The 23,289-nt window shown below is 44.3% G+C and overlaps 1 protein-coding gene across 10 annotated transcripts in view; it reads right to left on the reverse strand.

Annotated features, from left to right (window-relative positions):
- The window catches only part of FMNL2 (formin like 2), a 313,595-nt gene that overhangs the window by 280,745 nt on the left and 9,561 nt on the right, over positions 1-23,289 (reverse strand). Inside the window, exon 1 of one of the 10 annotated variants that reach the window (XM_068245785.1) lies at positions 21,417-21,437. The exons of the other annotated variants lie outside the window; for them this stretch is intronic. The gene's annotated coding sequence lies outside the window, so the exon portion shown is untranslated. Of the gene's footprint in view, positions 1-21,416; positions 21,438-23,289 lie in introns of those variants that run through there. 10 annotated transcript variants of the gene reach the window in all.

Consider the following 23,289-nt stretch of genomic DNA (forward strand, 5'->3'; position numbering starts at 1 on the left):
GCATTTTGTGGTGATATCTGCCGCCAATCTGATTGCATTTTGTGGGGATATCTGCCGCCAATCTGATTGCATTTTGTGGGGATATCCGCTGCCAATCTGATTGCATTTTGTGGGGATATCTGCCGCCAATCTGATTACATTTTGTGAGGAAATCTGCTGCCATTTGATTACTTGATGAATTATCATGAGGCTGGTTGGACCTAATCTCTGTGAATAACACTGCTACCTATTTTGTGTTGTTTTTTTTTTAAGTCTGCCCATGACCCATCATGACCACGCCCATGTTCCAGTGCATGGTGACACTCATTTATTTCTGCTGCGGCGCACGCAGCATGCCGCATGTGGACATATCCCTATTGTAGACTGTCCTCAGAAGTGCTCACAATGTTCTCCCTACCATTATCATGCAAAATTTCTAGAGTACATGTGTTTGTGAGCCAAAAATGGGGGGGGGGAGCGGGGATCGGAGAAGGGGGGGGCCCAGGCTGAAACTTTCTTGGTGGGCCCTTAGTGTCCCAGTCCGACCCTGAGCATGTGTACAAGGCCAATCAGAGCCGTCTTGACCGAAGACCAACTATCCTGTGTACAAGGCTTTAGCACCAGTCAGTGGCCGTCCAAAGGTGGATACTGAAGGCACAGGGGGACACAGTGGAGGCACAGAGGGACACGGGTAGAATGTTGGAGGCACAGAAGCAGAGGTGGACACTAAAGCCACAGTGGGACACAGTGGAGACACAGGTGAACAGAGATAGCTCAGAGGGGGACACTGGAGACACAGAGGGACACAGAGGAGGCTCAGAGGGACACACAGAGGAGACACGGGGACAGATATACCACACTGTTTCAACCTCCGTACAAATTCAGGTTAGGAACTAATCTACTGTCCCTGTTTAATTTGTTATCCGGAAACTACCTGTACTTTCTTATTACAAAAAGTCACAAGGCTTCCCAACTATCAGGATGGTTTCTTGTAAAACAGCGTGTAAACAAATGAGAACTTTATCAGTATGGAAGTTCATAAACATTTCAAAAAGTGTAATGATGGCTTTGTGTTACATCAAGCCAATAAGCTATAGGCATGTTGTGCCTGAAGCTAGCCACAGTGCATGCTGGGCCTCACGCCAGACCCCAGACCACTCTCTTCTTCCACTCTACACCTGAAGGACAGGTGACTGGGTCATCAGACAAGGCCATGGGTGACCTCATCATACAAGGCTGTGGGTGACCTCATCATACAAGGCCAAGGATGAACCAGATTATCATGCAGCGAAAAAATAAAATCACCAGTGAAAGTGATACTGAACTTCCCTCGGAGGCACTTTTCAAGAATGAGCAATTATTGAATTTGGAGCTATGAAAAATCTATGGTGTTTATTCAGTGCCTGCGGCAGATGAACGCAGAGAGCTCGGCAATGCATCCAGCAGAGTCGGCTTCCCACAAACCTTGTTTAGCTAAACTGAAATTAAAGAATCTGCAAGTCACGATACATCGCTTCATAAATCACGAGTAATGTAATTATAAGGCCTATCGTATGCTTCAAAACTGTAGTACTGTAGCAGTGACACACCCATCAGGCCAAAATCTAACAACACCAGCGCCAGATGCACGCGATTTCCTAATATTCAGCTGGCGCTCAGTGATGGAGTTTGTCTTGGACGCTTCCTTGATTAGATGATATAAAATAAATCCCTCAGGACACCACTGGCTGCATGCTTGTTGCAGGTGTCCGGTCCCTTTCACACAGGTAGCTGTCAAGTGTTGAAGTCACCATCTGTCAGCTGCTCTCCTGCACTGGCCTTGTTAGCACCCGCTACTGCCCCTGTACACGGAGTGAGATCTGAGTGCTAGCCGCAACCGCGTTCAGACTCGACATGTTGCGTTCCTCTGCCGCCCATTAACGCTACTGCATGTCGACGCTTGTATGCAGTATGCGCCCGATGACGTGGAGCTTGGGTGGGTCGCAATCTTTACAGGCAGCCAGCGGGACCCCTGAGAGGACCAGAGCTGTGTCCAGGGACCCAAATGACATCTAGAAACTGAAAGAAGCCCCAGGTAAATAAAACTATGTTTAGGTATTCAACTTGTGAGTCCTTTAAATTGCCTTTTTCTTATAAAATTTAGCCTAGTACACCCTCTTGTAATCTGTACAGCACAGTTACCAGTAATTTAAAGAGGAGCTGTCAGCCATATTATCTCACACAAAAAACACATATGTAAGTAGTTAAATACTTGCTCTACTTACATAACATATGTATTGCACTGTCCACGTTATAATTCCTATGAATTTTATAAAGAAAAAGCAGAGAATCCTATTCTAGACAGACAGTTTCCATATTAACTGTCGCTATTTTGAAGCCAATCCTGATGTAATTTCCTCCCTTACTTTCCTCTGCCTGGTTTGCCCATCCTTAACTATAGAAAGTGCATTGTCTCAGCATAAGAAATATTGGCCAATCAGAGAGGAACAGAGGTGTGGGAGGGGAAAACAGGAGGGAAAGAGGCTTCAGCCAAGCAGGCTGCATTAGTTAAGTCTGAGGGGAAATAGAGAGGCAAAAAAGGACAACCCAGCATGCCCTGCAACTTCCTTTTTGTGTACCAAATTTTGTGTGTACCAAATAAGAGTCCGGTGAACCGAGGAATGATCATTTCTCAACAAGAAAAGTAATAGTGATTTTAACTTTTGGATTGCCTGGTTAGCGTCCTTATTACTTGTTTACAAGATAAAAATAAAGAATTGATTCTTGATTTTATGCCCGATAGTTACACTTTAAGGAAAGGTGCAGCAGCCACACCCACAGAGAACGCCTTCAGCAAATTATTTAATGCTGGGAATACACAATGAGATTGTTCAGCAGATTTACTGTCCGATCGATTTTCCGATCGTTTTTGTAATTGATTTCCATTCACTTCTATGAAAAATCGATCAGAAAAACGATCGAAAATCAGATCGGACCTGTCAGAAATTATCTATCGAACCATCTATCTGCCAAAAAATCTCATGGTGTATTCCCAGCATTAGGTCACATTTTTAGCTACGGAAGTCACATTAAGCACGAAGAAAGGTAACACTGGATGCTGTAGTGACATCTACAATACTCAATTTTATGTCAATTTTCCTGGTTACCGCATCAGAATCCCTTCCTAAATCTAGATATTGCTGTATATTGGTATGTAGCCCCTCCCTCACAGTGATGTCACAGCCTAAGTTATTTAGCTATGTGGAATTCTCCTCCCCCGAGCATTCTGGGAGGCCAGGTATTATTTCTACTGACTTCTACTGGCTTTAGAACTCTCAGGCCCATATGCAATTCACTTTTTCCCCTGCGTTTTCCCCAAGGTGATATTTTCAAACTTCTCTATAAAATACCTTTTAAACCACCAGCAAGTAATAAAACACTCAAAATAAATGTAATGGTACCTTTTCGCCAATTTTTTGGGTACTTTTTCATTTGCAAAGTACTGAAAAGTTGTTTTAAAGAGGAGATGAAAAATTATCTCCTAGGGGAAAACTCAAAAAGTGAATTGCATATGGGCCTCAGCAAGTAAACATTCCGCAGTGATGCACCTGCCAGCGCTAAAGATGACACCACATGTGATAAATGTCAGCATGTAAATCAGGGTGAGGAAAGATTTTACAATGGGAAAACACAGAGTGAATAACTTATAAAGCTATAAATAAGTTATTTTTAGCACTGTTGTGATTAAAACTAATCAGAAGGCAATTATCGATTGATCCCGTTAACGGAACGATTCAAGAAGGTTCTACATTCCGATTCGATCATAAAATCAAACTTTCGGATCAATTTTTTTCTTTTCCAATCGACCAAAGAATTGTTTCACATCGATTTGTGCCACACACAATCATAACAAGTGTGTCAAAAGATCGAATCTAAAGGGGCCCATACACCTAACTATTTTCCCGCCGATATACAGCAGATTCAATCACTGTGATCAAATCTGCTGTGAAATCGTTGCACAAACGCTGACAGAACGATTGATTTCCGTCCGAAATCAATTGTTCCCGTCGATCCGCCCATGCGGAAGATTTTGCGGGTCCTGAGTGCGTCGAAAGCGGCGTTTGAATGCCCGACGACCGACGCAATACAGTGTTAATACATTAACTGCTCCGCCGGCGCGAGTCCCCGTTCTCTCCGCTGTCCTCTTCTCCGCGCTGGGCTCTGAGTCCGGCAGGCTTCACTGAACTTCCTGTCCCGGCAGGAAGTTTAAACAGTAGAGCGCCCTCTACTGTTTAAACTTCCCCCGGACAGGAAGTTCAGTGAAGCCAGCCGGACTCGGAGCACAGCGCGGAGAATAAGACAGCGGAGACCCGGGGAGTCGCACGGGCCGGATCAGGTAATGTATGGGGGGACGGTAGCAGCGGCAGCTTCACAGATTGTGATCGGTTTCATGCTGAAATCGATTCACAATCTGTTTGCAGTAAAGGCAGCCATACGATCCCTCTCTGATCAGATTCGATCAGAGAGGGATCTATCTGTTGGTCGATCTGATGGCAAATCGACCAGTGTATGGCCACCTTAACTTTCCCCATGTATCATTTGGTTCATTATCTGCTTATCAGCTTGCACACTACTCTCTGTAATCCACCTCCATCCTGTCTATGCTTCAATCAGACCTGACCTGCAGATAGCAGAGATGAGCTTTAAATTCCAGAAAAGATAAACAGCATTGATTTCAATCTATGACAAACAACCCAGCAGCTACTGATAGATCAGCTGGCAGCTAGTTAATAAGCTGCAGTTAACAGGGTTGACTCCTTTACAAGTCCAGGAAATTTCCATACTAAATGTTTGTACATAATTAGTGTAGCTCGAAAATGTTTAAACTTGATCATTAGGGCGATACTGCGGGAGCGTTATACATGACCAGGAGGATCGGGGTCACTGTATACATGATAGATTCAGTAATGGATCAGTAAAGTCAATCATGGATTATAAATGCAGTATAGACCAGGAGAAAATTTAATGTTGATATTGCATATAGAGTTTCCGTCCTGTAGCCTGAGTCATCATTTTCATAGCAACAAGTCAAACTCAGGTTTCATTTAACAATCAGCACTGTACACAGACAGTTCAAGGCAGGAACAACATTTCAGTGGAACCCAATGTCATTCTCACATACACCAAGTCAAATGCAGGGGACTGGCTTCCTGTGCCTATGTATACCAATAAGAGATTTCAAATAGAAATTGATAAACTTGACAAACTAAATAGACACTAAAAAGAAAACAGATAGTAGGCGGCTTATCACTCGTTGGGCCTGATACCCGTATCAGCTACAATTTTACTGGTACTAATGGTAGGGGGCCAGCGTGCGTTACTCTGGATACATAGGGGGGGGGGGGGTGCAGCAGCATTACCCTATTAGCGCAGCATGCGATACTGAGGTTATGTGACCGGTACAGCCATTACTGTAGCAACGCGCTGCCTGTGCAGGGCAATTTACCACTGCTTCCGGCCAATCTGGATAAATGGGGGGGTTGTGCTTTTTTGGCAGGTTGCTCAAGCAACTGGCAAGCACATGTATTAGGCACCAGGCGATCCCTGTCCCAATACTGGGGACTTTGCTGTATATAGAATTTCTCACTCACATAAAAACTAATTTCTTTTTCTTTCTTGGCTAGAAGGTCGTTTTAAACCAGCCCGAACGTAACCACGGGGCAGCAGGGATCACTGACTAATTTACATCTCAGTTTGGCAGCTGCTACCGGCCTACCGCTACAGACTTGTCCATTTCTGCACAGAATAGGCTGACTGCTCGCCAGGTCTGTGTGCCTGAGCGTATCTTACAGCCAGCAATTCCCTGTACAGCTCCTAATATTGGGGTAATTCATCACCTAATCGCCTCACAAGGAGGCCGGCGCACACGCACAAAACATCAAGGAGGAGCATATGGTTTTACTTTTAATAATTATTGCCTCACAGCGTACAGAAGACAAGGAGCTGTTCTGTTCTTAGATAGGCCCGGAGCCTGTGATTCTCTGACTGAAATACTTCAAAGAAAATAGAAAATATGATTCAGTAAACGGTATGAAGGCTGTGGTATGACTCCATTGTGGCATTGGCTGGGTATGGACGGCATGGATTAGTTCATATAAGGTTTATAATATATTTAAATAGCCAGTTCAGGCACACATCTTATGAGCATTTGGTATAACATTATTTGAAATCAATTACACCTTGCACTTAAAGGGAACAGGAGGTGAGAGGGCTATGGAGGCTGTCATATTTATTTTCTTGTAAACAATGCCGGTTGCCTGTAACAACCAAAATTGTACAACGAAATTCTAAAGTGCAATTTTCCAGCAAAAGCAAAACAACATAACCACATTCCATTCCTATATACATTGCACACATTCCTTATTAACATGGCCACTACTTGCTCACAGTCAGCTTACAGCATGCCCTCTTTAGTCACATGGGCATGCGCATGGAAAGTGATTGCTTTGTCAGGTGGAGCCAAGCCTTCCTCTGGGCTTACAACCTATCATGGCTGTCAGTCTCTAGCATGGAGGCGTGGCTTAAGGCTCACTGGAAATGGAGTGGTGCTCAGCAGCTAAGAACTGGCACATCAGGTATTTCCTTTTTAGGTTCTTTCAAATAAGCAAAAACTGCTGCATTTTTTACTAAAATGGTTCTTGCACAAGTCATTTAACATAATATTCTGTTAAAGAGACACTGAAGCGAAAAAAAATATATGATATAATGAATTGGTTGTGTACTATGAAAAATTACTAGAAGATTAGCAGCAAAGAAAATATTCTTATACTTTTATTTTCAGGTACGGTATATAGTGTTTTTTCTAACATTGCATCATTCTATAATATGTGCACATTACACAACACTCAGCATTCAAAATGATTCTTTCAGAGCAGTCTGTGAAGTAATGACCTCTCCTCTGGCAGAGGAAAAGTAAATAGTCCAGGAACAGTTGAGATAATAAAAGTCAGATAACAGCCCTCTCCATGACTAACTTAAGGCCCTTTTCCACTAGCAGTCGCTAACGTTCACGCTGAACGCTAGCGATTGCTGAATCGCAATTACCGGCGATTCTCCGACGTTTGCGGCCGCGATTTTGCTATGCTATGCATTGCATAGCAAAATCGCGGCAAATATCGCTCCGCCGCGCGTTCGCGTTCCCGTAAAAAACGAATCGCGGTAGTGGAAATGACCTACCACGATTCCTATGTTAAAAAGCAAACCGTAGCGATTGTAAAATCGCTAGCGGTTTACGTCTTTGCGATTCAGCCAGCGCAAACGCGCTGGTGGAAAAGGGCCCTTAGTCGGAGAGCTTAATGGCTTGTTTGCATAGAGATAACAACTGGAGTTTCTCAACTCTTCCTGTACTGGAAACAATTACACTGATGTATCTGATCTTAATGTGCTACACATACAAATCATAATATCATCATTTTTTTTTTCGCTTCAGTGTCTCTTTAAATGCATACAGAAAAACTGGGTCTAAATTGGGTTTTGTTTTTTTAAATAAAAGTAACCATGAACACAGATCAGTGCTGTACAAGTCTTTCTGTAATTTCATTTTAGTAAAAATTATCTTTCCATTTCAATCAGCAGACAGCTGAGAATTTCCAAAACTAAACTCTGATAGATATTTGTGGAGAGCGCGCCAGCTCGGTAGAGTCACGTCATCTTCCTGCCAAGTTCCTCCCTGCTCAGTGCATAATTAAATATTGAATTCTTCATTGTGAAGGGAAAGTTTGGAGAAAAGATTCTGCTAGGCTGTAGATTTAGTGCTGGCCACAAAGAGTTAGTCTCCCAAGCAGCAGAGGGAAGAAGTAGGAGAAGGCAGGTGATCAGGATCAGCTTTATAATCATGTGGAATGATGTTGGTACCACCACTCAGCAGCTCAAAGAGGTTTGGGTGACCACAGGATGGGGAAGTAGTTTGGACAGTACTCAGAGACCTGGTTCCTCCAATGAAATTTGAAACGTCAGGAAAAGGAACTACAGGAGCCAGCCAGCCAGGAACATTCAACATTTATGAAGTATGCAATGCACTGCCAATTTATTATCAGGTGCATTAAAAATAGGGGGAGCTGAGCTAGGACTGTAAGGAACGTCTACGAAGGAAGCAAGGCTGAGGGAAAAACAGTAAGGGCTCTTTCACATCAGAGCTTGCGTTGGAGAACGCTCAAAGCATACGTTTTGTTGTATGCGTTTTAATGCGTTTTGATATGCGTTGCACTGCAGTGAGTGTGCGTTTTTAATCCGTTTTCAATCCGTTACTGCACATAGAAAAACGCAGGTAATTTTTTTTTTCTTTTAGTTTTCAACTTTCTACATTGTTCCTCTGTTGCATTCTGGGACTGATTGCCTGCGTTAACGGATTAAAAACGCGCATAGTGTGCGTTTTACATTGTAACGTAGAAAGCTAGCGTCGGCCGAAAAACTGCGCCTGGGTGCAGTGTAACGCAACGCACAAAAAGGCTGCGTTATATGTGAAAGCTAAAATGAAAGTCTATGGACTTTAATTTCACCTTGGGTAACGCAAACTTTACCCCTTGCGTTGAAACGCAGAAAATCTGCCCTAATGTGAAAGAGCCCTAAGTAAAATGTTGCCTTTTGGAAGTGTGCAGGTCTCTGGCTGTGCTTAATCTCACTGACATGTATACCCCTGTGTAAAGCCTTTCACCGGCCTGGCCCTGGCAGATGAGGCCTGAAAGTGAGCAGAGAGGGCCGGCTGAGCGGCCATTGTGAGGCGATTGTCCCATCAGCCCTCTGGAGAGACAGAAATGCTGAGTGTGTTGTGAGCAGCCCCAACCTCGTTCACGTCATGCCCAGAGACAAAGGAAACGCAGGGCCACTCATCACTGCCAACAGCGCTCTACGTGGAGCCCAGATACACTTGGCAGCTGCTAACCTGCAGAGCCGCCAGACTATTCCCTTCAGCTTCCATGCTCCACCACATGCGTGTACAGTGCAGCACACAAGAGAACTACTAGACACCGTCACCAGCATTAGGGCTGTTTTCTCATACGTTTATTTACAGCGCTTGCAGACAGAAAGATACATGGATCAGACAGATACACAGACAGATAAACAGTGGCAGAGAGAGCACAAAAGAGAGGAGGGGGATAAATAGAAAGACAAGAGACAGAGACAGATAAAGATAGATACCTTACAGGGAACCTGAACTGAGTAAAATTATTTAAAATAAACACATGATGTACCTGCAAATGAATATTACATAATTACCTCGCCAACAGTTCCTCTCAGAAGCTCACCATTTTCTTCTTACAGTGATCCCTTCCACTTCTGACAAGATTTTGTCAGAACTGAAATATACCAGTTGCTGTCAGTTATATACCAGCAGCTGTCAGTTACAACTGAATGTGCAAGGTAATATCCATGTTTCCCTATGGCTCAAGTGGGTGATGTTACAGTTTAACTGTGTGCTGACCTGGAAGCTGTTATGGGGTAATGGCCATTTTCAAAATGGAGGACAGAGAATTCCATCGGTCCCAGTGGACAAACAGGACGCAGGAGAGGAGAAAAGATTGATGAGCAGACTACATGGGAGGTAAGTATGACCTGTGTATGTTTATTTTTACTTTTTATTTTCAGTTCAGGTTCTCTTTAAAGGGCCTTTTCACACTGGTGCGGTGCGGTGTGGCATTTTACCACAGCCTAAAACTTGGGCAATGAAAGTCTATGGGGTTAGTTCAGGCATGGGCAAACTCGGCCCTCCAGCTGTTACGGAACTACAAGTCCCACAATGCATTTGCCTTGATGAGTCATGACTGTGGCTGTCAGACTCCTGCAATGCATTGTGGGACTTGTAGTTCCTTAACAGCTGGAGGGCCAAGTTTGCCCATGCCTGGGTTAGTTCATATTGCATGCAGTGCACTGCCCCAGAAGTACGCTATCTAACACAAGCGCACACCTACGTTACTGTGCCGCGACTGCGGCGGACTGGAAGTCATGTAAGTCTATGGAAATGCGCATGTCTTAAAATGCCTGCCGCAAGTTTTACGCGCCGCACATGCGTGCAAGTGTATGTTAGAAATACGCTTCTACGCGCGTCATTGCTTTGGCCACACACGGGCGTTGTCAATATATTTTAGAATAAAATGCAGCAGTATAGTTCCACCCCAAAACACTATGCAGTCAGTATATACAAAACAGTCCCAGGACTATAGGGGTTTTATAAGAACAGCATCAATCTGTATTCTTCAATAATACAAAATCTTCACAAGAAGTATAGACAGGTCTGAGCCATGTTGTACTACCTGCCGATCACTGTGGATAGCACATCTCTGTGATATTCTTGAACATCTGCTTTTTACCCTGATATACATTTGTGTGCCTCTGAGGAAGCGGCTTTTGGCCATGAAACACGTGTCAAGCAGCTGCTGGTTCTGTATAGTGGATCCTTGTGTGACCTGTTTACACTTCACGACTGCAATGGAGAAGATTTTGTATTATTGAAGATTAAAGATTGATGCTGTTCCTATAAAACCCCTATAGTCCTGGGACCGTTTTGTATGTACTGACCACATACGGGGATTACCATGTACTAACGTGATAATCCCCGCAGGCCTGTTTTTGGTGGTCCGGGGACCGCACCTCAACCACCAATATGCAGTGTGAAACCGGCCTTAAAGAACAAGCGACACCCATGCTAACCTAGAAATAAAAAAAACATATATAAGTAGATAAATACTAGTTCTACTTACATAACAGATGTATTGTGCTATCCATGTAATGATTCCTGTGAATTTTACAAAGGAAAAGCAGAAAATCCTATTCTAGGCAGTGGTCATCTTGCCAAGCTAATGCTGACATCATATCCTCCTTGACTATTTTTTTGCCTGCTCCTTTCTCTTGCTCATTGTGTATTCATTAGCTGCCCTCCTCCCTTTATTTACACATCCAATCACTGAGTCACCTCAGCCTTGCTTGTAAACACAAGTGATCAGCTAGGCAGAGAAATAAATGGAAGAGGAGGAATATATTATAGATAAAAAGAACTCCCAGCATTCAACTTTTTGCCACTGTTTGGCACTGACTACTAAAGGGCCAGTGCTCCTAAAGTATGTGATAACTACAAACCATAACAGCAGAAAAAGTTTTGAATGCAGGATTAGCATCTTTATCATTTAATACACTCAGAGTCAGACCAGTTGCTGTTGAAATTTGATGTTTATGGGGACAATACCGCTTTAAGGTGGCCATACATCAAGGGACTTGGCGGCCGATCGACCATCCGATTCAATTATTATAATCACATTGGATGAAAATTGGTGCCAAGAAAATGCCCAATAGATGATACAAACAATTTCGGGCCACGATTGGTCGCATGTATCTATCGGACATGCTGCAAGATGTCGGGCCGACATGCTCGATCAGGTGCACAGCGGTAATGGCGTGTGACATCGGCACAACCCCCGGCGCTGTCCCCCCCAGTGTAAAATGAGCCCTCCCGGTGTCTCGTATGTGAATACTTTACCTGTCGGCGTCCGCCGCGGGCTCAATGCTCTATCTACAGACACCCGCCCCACGTGATGGCCGATACATACGTGGACACGTGGGTCTTTTGCCTCCCCATACACCATACACCACAGGTCGAATCCCGATTGATTTCAGCCACATGCTTGTTTCAGATGTTTGACTCAGACACTACTGATGCCAAAGAGAACAGCAGGACTGCCAGGCAACTGGTATTGTTAATAAATATGCCAGCTTCCATATCCCTCTCACTTCAGGTGTCCTTTCAGTCAGAAACATCTGTTCTGCATGCTTGTTCAGGGTCTATGGCTAAAAGTATTAGAGCCAGAGGTTTGGGAGGACAGCCAGGCAATCTGCATTGTTACAAAAGGAAATAAATATGGCAGCCTCCATATCCCTCTCACTTCAGGTATCTTTAAAGTGGACCTGAACTCTTGCACAGGACAGAAGGAAAACCTAGAGAAATGCACCCTGTATGTATTTAGAGAGTTTAGACTGTCGAATTACCCTCATCTGTGACTAATCACAAGTTGTAATTTGATCCCTCCGATGTGTCACCTGACTGCCATGGCAGAGGTCTCATTTGTAAACATAGGATGTTAACAATATGCCTGCTTCCATGAAAACAGGAAGTAGACACACTGCAGATTTATTGCAGGATTTGTATCTGCTGTAAGGTACAGACTAACCAGCAAGCTCATGGTGACCCAGAACTCATTGGGGTGTGTAAGGGACTACAATGGTCCTAAAAGCCCCCTTACTAAGATGTTAAGAAAAACAAAAGTTTGCTTTCTTAAAACAGAAAGAATTTGCAATAATTCAGGTTGGAGTGAGCTTGAGATGTCTCCCAGGGCATCACTGCTGAATATATGCAAATTAACCATTGTACCCTTAGAAGCTAAACACACCTCCAGAACCGCTGGAATGCAATGATGTGTCAGCTTGTTAATTTGTACAGAGCCATAATAATCCAACATTAATCCATGCCATGCACTGATGAGGATCAAACAATCCGAAACAGTCTGTATGCATGTTGGATTATTATGGCTCTGTACTAATTAACAAGCTGACACGTCATTGCATTCCAGCGGTTCTGGAGGTGTGTTTAGCTTCTAAGGGTAACAATGGTTAATTTGCATATATTCAGCAGTGATGCACTGGGAGACATCTCAAGCTCACTCCAACCTGAATTATCGCAAATTCTTTCTGTTTTAAGAAAGTAAACGTTTGTTTTGTTTTTTTATCAGCTGTAACAAATACATTTTGTTTTTCTTTAACGGTTATGATGCTGTTGCGTATCTTTTAGATCAGAGAGGAAGTTCCAAGTTCAGGTCCACTTTAAAGGATCACCATCTCAAAAAAATGTAAAATACCTGTAAACACATACTAATAAGAAGTATTTTTCTTCCAGAGTAAAATGAGACATAAATTACTTCTCTCCTATGTTGCTGTCACTTAAAGTAAGTAGTCGAAATCAGACAGAACCGACAGGTTTTGGACTAGTCCATCTCTTCATGGGGGATTCTCAGCATGGCCTTTATTTTTCATAAAGACATTCCCTGAAAATGATTTATACAATGATGCTGGCCAACCTCCCTGCTCGCTGCACACTTTTTGGCAGTTGGACGGAGCAACTGCTATTCACTAAGTGCTTTTGGAAATAAACAAAACCCTAAGAATCCCCTATGAGGAGATGGGCTAGTCGAAAACCTGTTGGTTCTGTCAGATTTCTACCACTTACTGTAAGTGACAGCAACATAGCAACTTCCAAGAAGCATTACCCATCTACCCCAGGCAACAAGGGGGTAAGCAACTATCACTTTTGCTAGTGGTCATCACAACAGCCGCTGGCCCCTCCTCCCCCACTGGCGAACTCAGGGGGCTATTCCGGGTGTCTGGAACCTCCCCCCTGCACTGAGCTGTGTATTCAGCCAGGGAAGCCCGCATAATATAAACAGCCTCATTCTCCCTCCCTTCTTACTTCTGGTGCTTCCCTCCAGCTAATAGAATGAGAGAGGCACCCGAGCTTCCCTCACAACCCTCACAAGAAGATGCAGCCTGCAGTGAGAGAATGTTGATTATGGAGTCCTGGACTCTCCACAGCACAGAAGTGTCAGACATGATGAAATTAGAGTGCAGGCAAGCTGGTAAATATGCACAGCATGATGCAGAGCTTGCCTGGACTCAGGGTCCGTGGGCAAACATCTGTCTGGTCTCTCCCCATTGTTATGACTGCATGTGTGGATAAGGTGTGGATAACAAGCTGAAAAGTTTTTGACAGTCCCTAGACTCCAGGAGGGCTTCTTTCTGACTTGTGTGAGAGACTGACAGGGACAGGAGTCCGATTACAGGCAAGTAGCCTGTGTAATGTGGGACTTCAATACAGATAAGTTCTCTGCTCCATCTCAGGCTATTCTCAATTTCTCCACTCCTCTCTCTGGGCTAGTGCAACGCCAAAATGACAATAGCAATCGCTAGCAATTTGTGAGTGTGATTTTGTGAAGTGATTTTCAGAGCGATTTTTGAATGAATTGCTCAAAAACATGCTACATGCAGTATACCTGCGATTTTGAAAAAATCACAACGCTGCTGTGGGAACACCCACATAGGGTAACATTAGCCAAGCGCTTTTCAAATCACTGTTGATTTGAAAAACGCTCAGAAGCCCTCTTGGTGTGCACCAGCCCTCCCTCATTCACCTTTGTTTCCCTCTTCCCCTAGAGCTGGCTGTGTGTTCTTGTCTTACAGGAAAGCTAAATAAAAGTGCAATCCTGGTGAGGCAAAATATTATTATTTAGTATTTATGTAGCGCCGACATCTTCCGCAGATGCATATATCCCTGCATCATATGGGTATCGCTTGCGCTATGTGAAACTATGTAGCATATTCCACTGAATTGTCCAAACTAAGTCTATCTCCTGTTCCTCTCTTGGGGAGTTGTTCCAGCGCTGTCCCCCGTTCACATTTGCTGCTACCAGAAGCCCTCAGAAACACTAGTGTCCTTGAGTACTTCCAAAGATAGGCAGCTCCGTAATACGCCAGCGCACTTTTGTGCATGGGCAGTATGGAGCCACCTGTATTCGGAAGCACTCGGGACATACGTGCTTCTGGACCTTTCAGGAACCCCCCCCCCTTAAAAATCCTGCGTTTGCCCCTGTCCCCCTCAGCACAACAATGCCGGCCTGATTTGCCACATTCTCAGTGTCCACAAAGAGCTGTCTAGTTTTTCATTTCCGTAATCATTCCAGCATTGTCTTTAATGACAAACACATTGTAATTGGCCATCAGACACTATTCAGCAGCACAAAATGGTAATTACACTTCTGACAACAGGTAAACCACAGAATGGTGTCAGGGAGCCCTGCCAACCTGCCCCTGCCAGAGTGTGAGGAATTCACAACAACATGAACAGCATTTCCAACCAAGTGGGCGCTTAGCAGGGGAACAATAATCCCTTTCATCTGGGTATCTAGGATGAGGCTCCCTACTTCCTACTGAGCTTGCAGCAATGTGTGAGGAACATGCAGCCTGGTACAAAAACACATCCTGCTAGATCACTCAGGGAGCTATTTGTAAAAAGGGGGGCAGGGGGGGCACTGCTTGCCAGATCAAATGGCAATCATGATGCTAAAATATCAGGATTTACTAAAGTGACGAATGGCTGAAATAACTGAATCTTTTCAAGCCCCGCACTCACTGCTAGATGGATCAGAGAACGCTCAAAAAAGCAGGCCGACGAACGCGCGTTCCCGATCCATCTCCCTACTCGCAGGAACATGCGACGCACATGAAAGGCATGAACGAGCGTTCAAACGATCGAGGAACTTTACACAGGAGTGGTCGGGTATCATAGAGATCTGACCCGCCTAATCGCACTCATGTGCGAAACGATCGCTCGCCACGCAAATAATCACGGGAAAAATCGTTCGAAAAATCACGACATGGGTATGTAGCTAGCGTGTTCCCAGCATTAAATGACCAGTGCTGTGAGCATTGTTGTGTATGGACTTCTATACAGTATATAAAATGGGAGCAATTCATTGTCAGTTTAGCAATGAGCAGAGAGCGGACAAAAAACGTCCGTTGTCAGCCAGCTCAAGTGAGAACACAGCCTAAAGGTGGCCATACACTGATAGATTTGCAGCAGATTCTACCATCAGATAGATTTCTGTCAGATGCCTGTCAGGTCGAATCTGACAGGAATCTATCTGATGTGTGCCACACACTAGGAACAGATTTCCAATAGATTTCTGAAGTAAATCTATTGAAAATCGTTCTAAAGGCATTACTGCACCATTAGATCCAATGCAACTCTATGGGCCTAGATCTTCCATCCTGTCAGATAGATCAAATCAATTGAAATCGGCCACAAATTGATCAATCAACCAATCAATCGGCAAACGATTTTCAATTGATCGATTTGATCGAAGGCTGAAATCGACCAGTGTATGGGCCCCTTTTGTAAACTCTTCTGGGGTAAAGGGGGATTCATTACCTTGTGGTCATGGTGTCCTTATCAATCTGAAATGGGAAGTTTCTGTTATTCGCATTTTAAGATGAGCTTGTTAATGTAGCTAAAAAAAAAGATTTAATTTTTTGGGGAATGTTACAACCCCCTTTAAGCACCGGTAAGTATATTACAGTAACACTTTAAAGTGGCCTTGAACTCTTGCAAGGGACAAAAGGAAAAAATCCACCCTGTATTTATTTCGAGAGTTTAGCCTCTTTAACCCCACTTATCTGTGACTAGTCACCTCTGTAATTTGATCTCTCAGCTGTGTCAGCTGACTGATTCAGCAGGGCAGCTAATTTGTAAACACAAGATGTTAACTCTATGTCTGTTTCCATGAAAGCAGGAAGTAGACACTGCAGATTTATTGCAGGATGTGTATCAGCTGCAACAAAGAAATGTTTTTTCTGTAAAGGTTAGTATGTTGCTGCTTGTCTTTTAGAGCAGAGAGGAAGTTCTGCGTTCAGGTCCGCTTTAAGTAAATGTTTGCTTTGAGTGCTCTGATTCTCCACAATGAAATGGCCAGAAGTGTGTGCAAACTACCAATGAAGAGTTTTCTTATACCATAGGTCTTTTCAGGCAGTGGAAAGGCAGCTAGCTGAGTGAAAGCTACACCTTCAGTTATACATGACCCCCCCCCCCCCTCCTCCCCTCCTCTTCTAGGCCACATTCCACCCTGAAAGAGGGGATTATCGCTGGGAAGAATAGCTGGTTAGCACTGCTGAAGCAATCATCAAAATTAGCTTACAAGTGACTTGTCAGCAGAGTGCACAGATTAGAGTGTGAAACTAGGACACAATGACAGCCGAGGCAGGGCCACCCTCCAGCCCCTGCTACCTCTCCTCATACTGCAGAACCTGCCCATACTTCACCTGCGTACAATCCACGGGCAATACGGTGTACATGGGAATCAGGCCTCAACTGATAAATGGTCGTGTCTAGGAGAACTCATGGAGAAGCATGTGATCAGTTTGGTCAGGTGATAGATATGTACAGTGGCGTAGCTAAGGAGTTGTGGGCCCCGATGCAAGTTCTACAATAGGGCCCCCTAAGCACTCTATACATAGCAATTGATACGGCGCACCAATACCTGCCAATGGCAACTACAGTGTCAGAGGTGCAAGAAGGGGATGGGGAACAGTTTGTTAATAATTACCACCATTCAAAGTATCTATAGAAGTGATTTTTATGAGCAAAGGACCAATAGAGAGCTAATACTGTATTTGAGGAAGGGCCTTATGGGGCCCCTCTGGCGCCAAGTGCCCCGATGCGGTCGCTACCTCTGCACCCCCTATTGCTACGCCCCTGGATATGTAATGCTAAGTACACATGTTGAGTTTTTCTGTCAGATTTACTCAGAGGCGTATCTAGAGGGGTGCAGGCATGGCTTATGCCATGGGCGCCACAGCAACATGGGCGCCACATCTCCTCCTGCGCTGCACCGCCATGCCTGCTTGTATCTCCCCATCACACATATCAGATTAATTCTGTTATATGGGGTACATGGCTACCTAATTTATGTATGTAGAGCTCACTTGGCTTTGTGTTAGAAAACAGGACAGAGAGGGAATAAGAAAACAGTAACTTTCACAATATCCTGAGCCAAAACACAGCAACCATAACACACATACGCAGGAAAGGAGGCTGTCTTTAGAGGGAAAGGGGGCTCTGACTGGGGGGGGGGGAGGGGGGTGCAACTTCAGCTTTTGCCATAGGCTCTTTATTACCCAGATACGCCCCTGGATTTACTGTCAGATTCCGACCGATTTTCCATTCACTTCTAGGGAAAATCGATTGGAAATGAGATGGGACCTGTCGGAAATAATTGATATGACAGAAAATCTTGTGTGTACCTAGCATACGTTTCTGATTTGGTAGTCATGTGCTAAAGCAGGGTGTGATCACAGCAAATCAGAGCAGTGCAAATCTATCAGCTGACCAAACAAATCACATGCTTCTCCGTGAGGTCTCCAAGACACGATCATCACTACAGATGTCTTGTGGATCTGTGTGTAATGTTAGGTACACACCATACAATTTTCTGACAGATTTACTGTCAGACTATTTCCAACAGGTCTGTTGTAATTTCCAATTGATTTTCCATAGACGTGAATGGAAAATTGATCGGAAAATCGATTGGAAATCAGATCGGATCAGTTGGAAATAGTCGATCTGACATTAAATCTGTCAGAAAATTGTATTGTGTGCATTATGCTAGGTACACATGAGATTTTTGGGAGATTTTCTTTCAGATTTACTGTCAGATCAATTATTTCCAAAAGGTTCGATATGTTTTTCAATCGCTTTTCCGATAGATTGTGGAAGAAATATCAATCAGAGATCAGATCGGACCTGTCGGAAATAACCGATCTGACAGTTAGGCCTCTGGCACACTACATGCGATTTAGATTTTGACGCGATTTTACATGCAATTCAGATTTGCGATTTTTTTTAATCGGTACTGCATGCTGCGTTTTTTCTGCGTTTTTCTTCTTATTTTGATAGCCTCCAGGGAAAATCGGAATCACAAATCAAAAACGCAAATCAGAATCGATATGCGGTGTGCAGGGGACCAAATCTGACATAAAATCTAATCATGTGTGCCTAGCTCAAGAACAGGGGGAAATCTAGGTATGTTGTTCCAACCAGTGCCGTAACAACAGCCCCCACGACGGGGGAGTGCAGGGAGCACTATTATATTTACCTAGCCCATCATGCATCTGGCATCCTCTCCCTCCTGGCATCCACATGCTCTTTGCTGCCATCCTGAGGCTCCCGATGCATGTCACGTCATTTGGAGCCTCAGGGTGGCAGCATAGAGCACGCGGCTCCGTAGAGGAAGAGAAGACCAGATGCAGTGTGGACTGGGTAAGGATAACAGGGCAGTTCCTGCAGTCTATTCCCAGTTGCTAGTAAGATCTAATTAGGCACTTTGATCTGGATAAACAAGCACAGAGCATAGTGAATTTCTTCAGCAACTACATGTGGAATAAAGACTTTTCATTGTGTGCTGTGCTAAAGTTCGGGTCCGCTTTAAGGTACCCATACATTATATAATATTTTTGCCCAATTAGATATTAGACAAAAATGTCTAACTGGGCAGAAATTATGGAATTTTTTCTGTGATAAATCCCAGAGCTTGGACGTGATGTCGATCGTGGGCCATGATGTCTGGGGTGGATGCCATGATAATTTTTCTGGGGAGCCCAACCCGCTAATATTACCACCCTGGTTCCAACAGTAATAGACGCACCTGTATACTGCAGTTTGCTTTGTTATTATTATTATTTAGTATTTATATAGCGCCGACATATTCCGCAGCGCTGTACAAAGTATATATAGTCTTGTCACTAACTGTCCCTCGGAGGGGCTCACAATCTAGTCCCTACCATAGTCATATGCCTATATTGTGTAGTGTATTTATTGTAGTCTAGGGCCAATTTTGGGGGGGAAGCCAATTAACTTATCTGTATGTTTTTGGGATGTGGGAGGAAACTGGAGTGCCCAGAGGAAACCCACGCAGGGGAGAACATACAAACTCCTTGCAGATGTTGACCTGGCTGGGATTCGTACCGGGGACCCAGTGCTGCAAGTCGAGAGTGCTGACCACTACACCACCATGTGATTTTTGATTGGATTGGCTGGGGAAATAATATTAAGGGACCTTTCCCACTGAAAATTGCGATTGGGAACGTATTGCGATCTCAACAATACAATTTTACCCATTAATATTTTCTGTATATTTCAATGCGACTTTTGTGCAATCGGTCAGTTTTCACGGTGCCACTGAATTAGCATTTTGCTAACAATCCATACCAAAAGAAAATAAAAGAAAAACAGGAAAATTACAAGGAAGTCCTATAGCACAACATTGGCTATGCAATTTTCTTATGCTTACAGGTCCTTTTTCTGGTCACTTTCCCATCACTTCTATACAAAATCAATCAGAAAACCGATCGGAAATCAGATTGGACCTGTCAAAAATAATCGATACGACCCATCTATCTGACAGGAAATTGCATGGTGTGTACCAGGCACTAAGCCCCATCTACACCATGCCATATTGCAGCGATCCGGCGGCTCGATTAGCAGCCGGATCGCCTCTTCCGCGTGCCCGCCGCGTCCCCGCTCGCCGCGCGTGCGCCGCATTCGATTCCCCGCTCGTCCCCGCCGGCGCCGCTTATCTCCCGCACGATTCCCTGCCATTGTCCCCTCGCGGGGAGCGAGCAGGGAATCGGCGGTGCGGAGATCCGTCCTGTCGGATCTTATCAATCGAGCCGCATCAGCGGCTCGATTGATAAGGAGCATTGCGGCCGCATCTACTCGTGTAGATGCGGCTTAAGAGGCAGAGGAACAACAGAAGAGACAGGCAATATGAATTGCTTAAAAGGAAATACATGTGGCATCCTCCAAATCCCTCTCACTACAGGATTACTGTAAGGAGCCGCTGGTACCTGGCTCCAGGGATTTCTCCAGTCTGAATTCTTTGCATGGATAGACTATGTACACCCATAAGAGATTTACAATATGAATTAGAAAAACGCATAGAAGACAGGCAGCAGGCCAATATATCAGGCTGCTTTAAAGTGGACCTATACTCTTGCACAGGAGACAAGGAGAACACAGAGAAATCCACCCTGTGTGTGTTTGCAGAGAACACCCAGAGGGCCAGTACACACCAAAAACCTCTAGCAGATCCGCAAAACGCTAGAGGTTTTTGAAGAAGAATTTCAGAGCGATTCTAGGCATGTTTAGAGAGATTTTCTAAACATGCCTAGCATTTTTGGAGCGTTTTTGTGTAGCAGATTTCATATACTTTTACAGTAAAGCTGTTACTGAACAGCTTCTATAACAAAAACGCCTGGAAAACCGCTGATCTAACATTTTTCAGAGCGGTTTTCCACTTTCCTATACTTAACATTGAGACAGAAACGCCTCAGAAATCTAAAAAATGCTGCAGGACAGAAGTTTGCGTTTGTGGGAAAAACGAACCGCTCTGGTGTGCACCATCCCATTCACTTTCATTTGCCAAGCGGTTTTCCCCCCTGCAAGCATTTTAAAAAACGCTCCAGAATCGCTCTGGTTTGCACCAGCCCTAATGCTGGATACACACGGTGCGTTCGCGCACTCGATTTCCCGTTGATTCGTTTATTTCCAACATGTCCGATTTGGATTACGATGGATCGTTAGGGCGATTTGGCATACTTTGCATGCAAATCGACCTAACGATCCATCGAAATCCAAATCGGACATGTTGGAAATAAAACGAATCGAAGGGAATCAAGCGGGTAATCGAGTGCGCAAATGCACCGTGTGTATTCAGCATTATTCTCCCTTCTCAGCAAGCAATAAGGTAGTGTAATTTGAGCTGTCTGACGAATTCTGAGCTAATATGTAAACAAAGGAGGTTAACCCTTACCGTGCTCCCAGGAATCCAGGAAGTAACCACTCAGCAAAATCTCGGTAGGAGTTCTATAAGCTGTAAGACGAAAATGTTTTTCTTTACAGGTTATTATGCTGTTGCTTAACTCTTGGAGAAGACAGGAAGTTCTGAGTTCAAATCCAAAAGTTGGATACTTATCCCTCTAGGCCCCATGTTAAGATCTGCAATTAAGAAAAATTTGGGCACCTGCAGTGCCTGTTAAAATAGCGAGTGCTGGGGCGGCCTGCTATGCAAACTGCAGCTGCAAATAGTGGGCACCAAGCTGATATTACTTCCACGTCGCCCAGTATTTTCCATGTAAAGCGACAAAGGCAGTGCAGTTATGGGTGGCTTAGCAATTTAGGGCTAGCATTACTTGGTTTGAGTGGTTAGGGTTAGGCATCAGTGGGTGGGATTGGTTAGGTGGGGGGGGTTTGGTTAGGGTCAAGCATCGCTACAGCTTGTGTGATAACAAGGTTAGATTTTGCAATGGAAAGATATTGGTAAGATCGAGAATTACCACTGCCCTATAGTTATATCAGCAATTTTACTGATATTCTACTAGCAGCTATTTCCGGCGCCCAAATTTCCGTGGAGCCCATTTTGCATGTACTGTAGTTTTTAATGCTGTCTACACTTCTATTGCGCAACTTTTGACAAGAGGTAAGGCCCATACACACGTCGGATTTTAGCGAACGACCCGTCGTTTGAACGTTCCGTCGTTCGGACGTTTTCGCGTCAAATCCGACGTCTGTACAGACTATCGTTCGGGTGATAAGACTGGTTACCAACGATCCGCCGGGCGGATCGCTGGTAACCAGTCTTATCACCCGAACGATAGTCTGTACACACGTCGGATTTGACGCGAAAACGTCCGAACGACGGAACGTTCAAACGACGGGTCGTTCGCTAAAATCCGACGTGTGTATGGGCCTTATGTCTCACTAGAGATGGTCAATTGGATGCTAATAATATAATCTTGCGTGTAAATTTAATGCAAATGTTATGCAAATTGTATGCAGCTCAGAACTGAGTTAAAACTGATAATAAAAAGTGAATTTGAACTACAGTAATTCCTGGCTGCATACAACTTGGATTACAGCTGCCAGAATTATTGTCATCTCATGGTCCATCTGTGGTCACATGACAGGAAGCGGGTGAAGAATCTCTCCTGCATGGAGCAGCTCCGCCCCCAAGTGAACTCTCACACTTCCTGCATCTCTCAGCAACAGCGTTCATATTCAACGACTTCCCAAAACTGAAATAAGTTAGAAGAAATATACATTTTTTTAAGACAATAAATGATTCTCCCCGGAGACAAAAGCATCCTGGTCTTCTCAGTGCTGCATCTGGGTGGTCCACAACATTCCCTTTCTCCCCCATTATAAAGGAGACCTTCTCCGTAGCCTCGGAGGGCTATTCTGTGAGGTCTGCAGCAGACTTGGCTAATCAGAACCTGGTCATTCCATACAGCGCCTGCTTATTGAGGGCATGGTTCTGCCATGCTATGCATGAGAGCCAGGAGCTATTGATTTTACTAACAGGAGCCCAGGCACATCTGGACAAACACAGCACTTGGTTAGCTGTGAAAACTAGAGTTGCTGTGTTAATGGCACAGCACTAATAATAAGGATGCACTGACCAAAAGTGGTCCTGTTCCCCTCCCCCGCATTACTGTCCTCTAGATACAGCAGAAGTCCTGTCCTCTTCACTGGCCTTCCACAGCAAGCAGAGCATTTTCTGACCTATTAGCTGATAGTGTAATGGTTAATGTAATGGAAAAAATGAACCCGAGGTGAAAATAAACTGATGAGGTAAACAATTGTATGCATCCTCCTGCTCCTAAGAATGACTTTTTTTAGATATCCCA

The sequence above is a fragment of the Hyperolius riggenbachi genome, chromosome 7, assembly GCF_040937935.1.
Source record: "Hyperolius riggenbachi isolate aHypRig1 chromosome 7, aHypRig1.pri, whole genome shotgun sequence".
NCBI lineage: Eukaryota > Metazoa > Chordata > Amphibia > Anura > Hyperoliidae > Hyperolius > Hyperolius riggenbachi.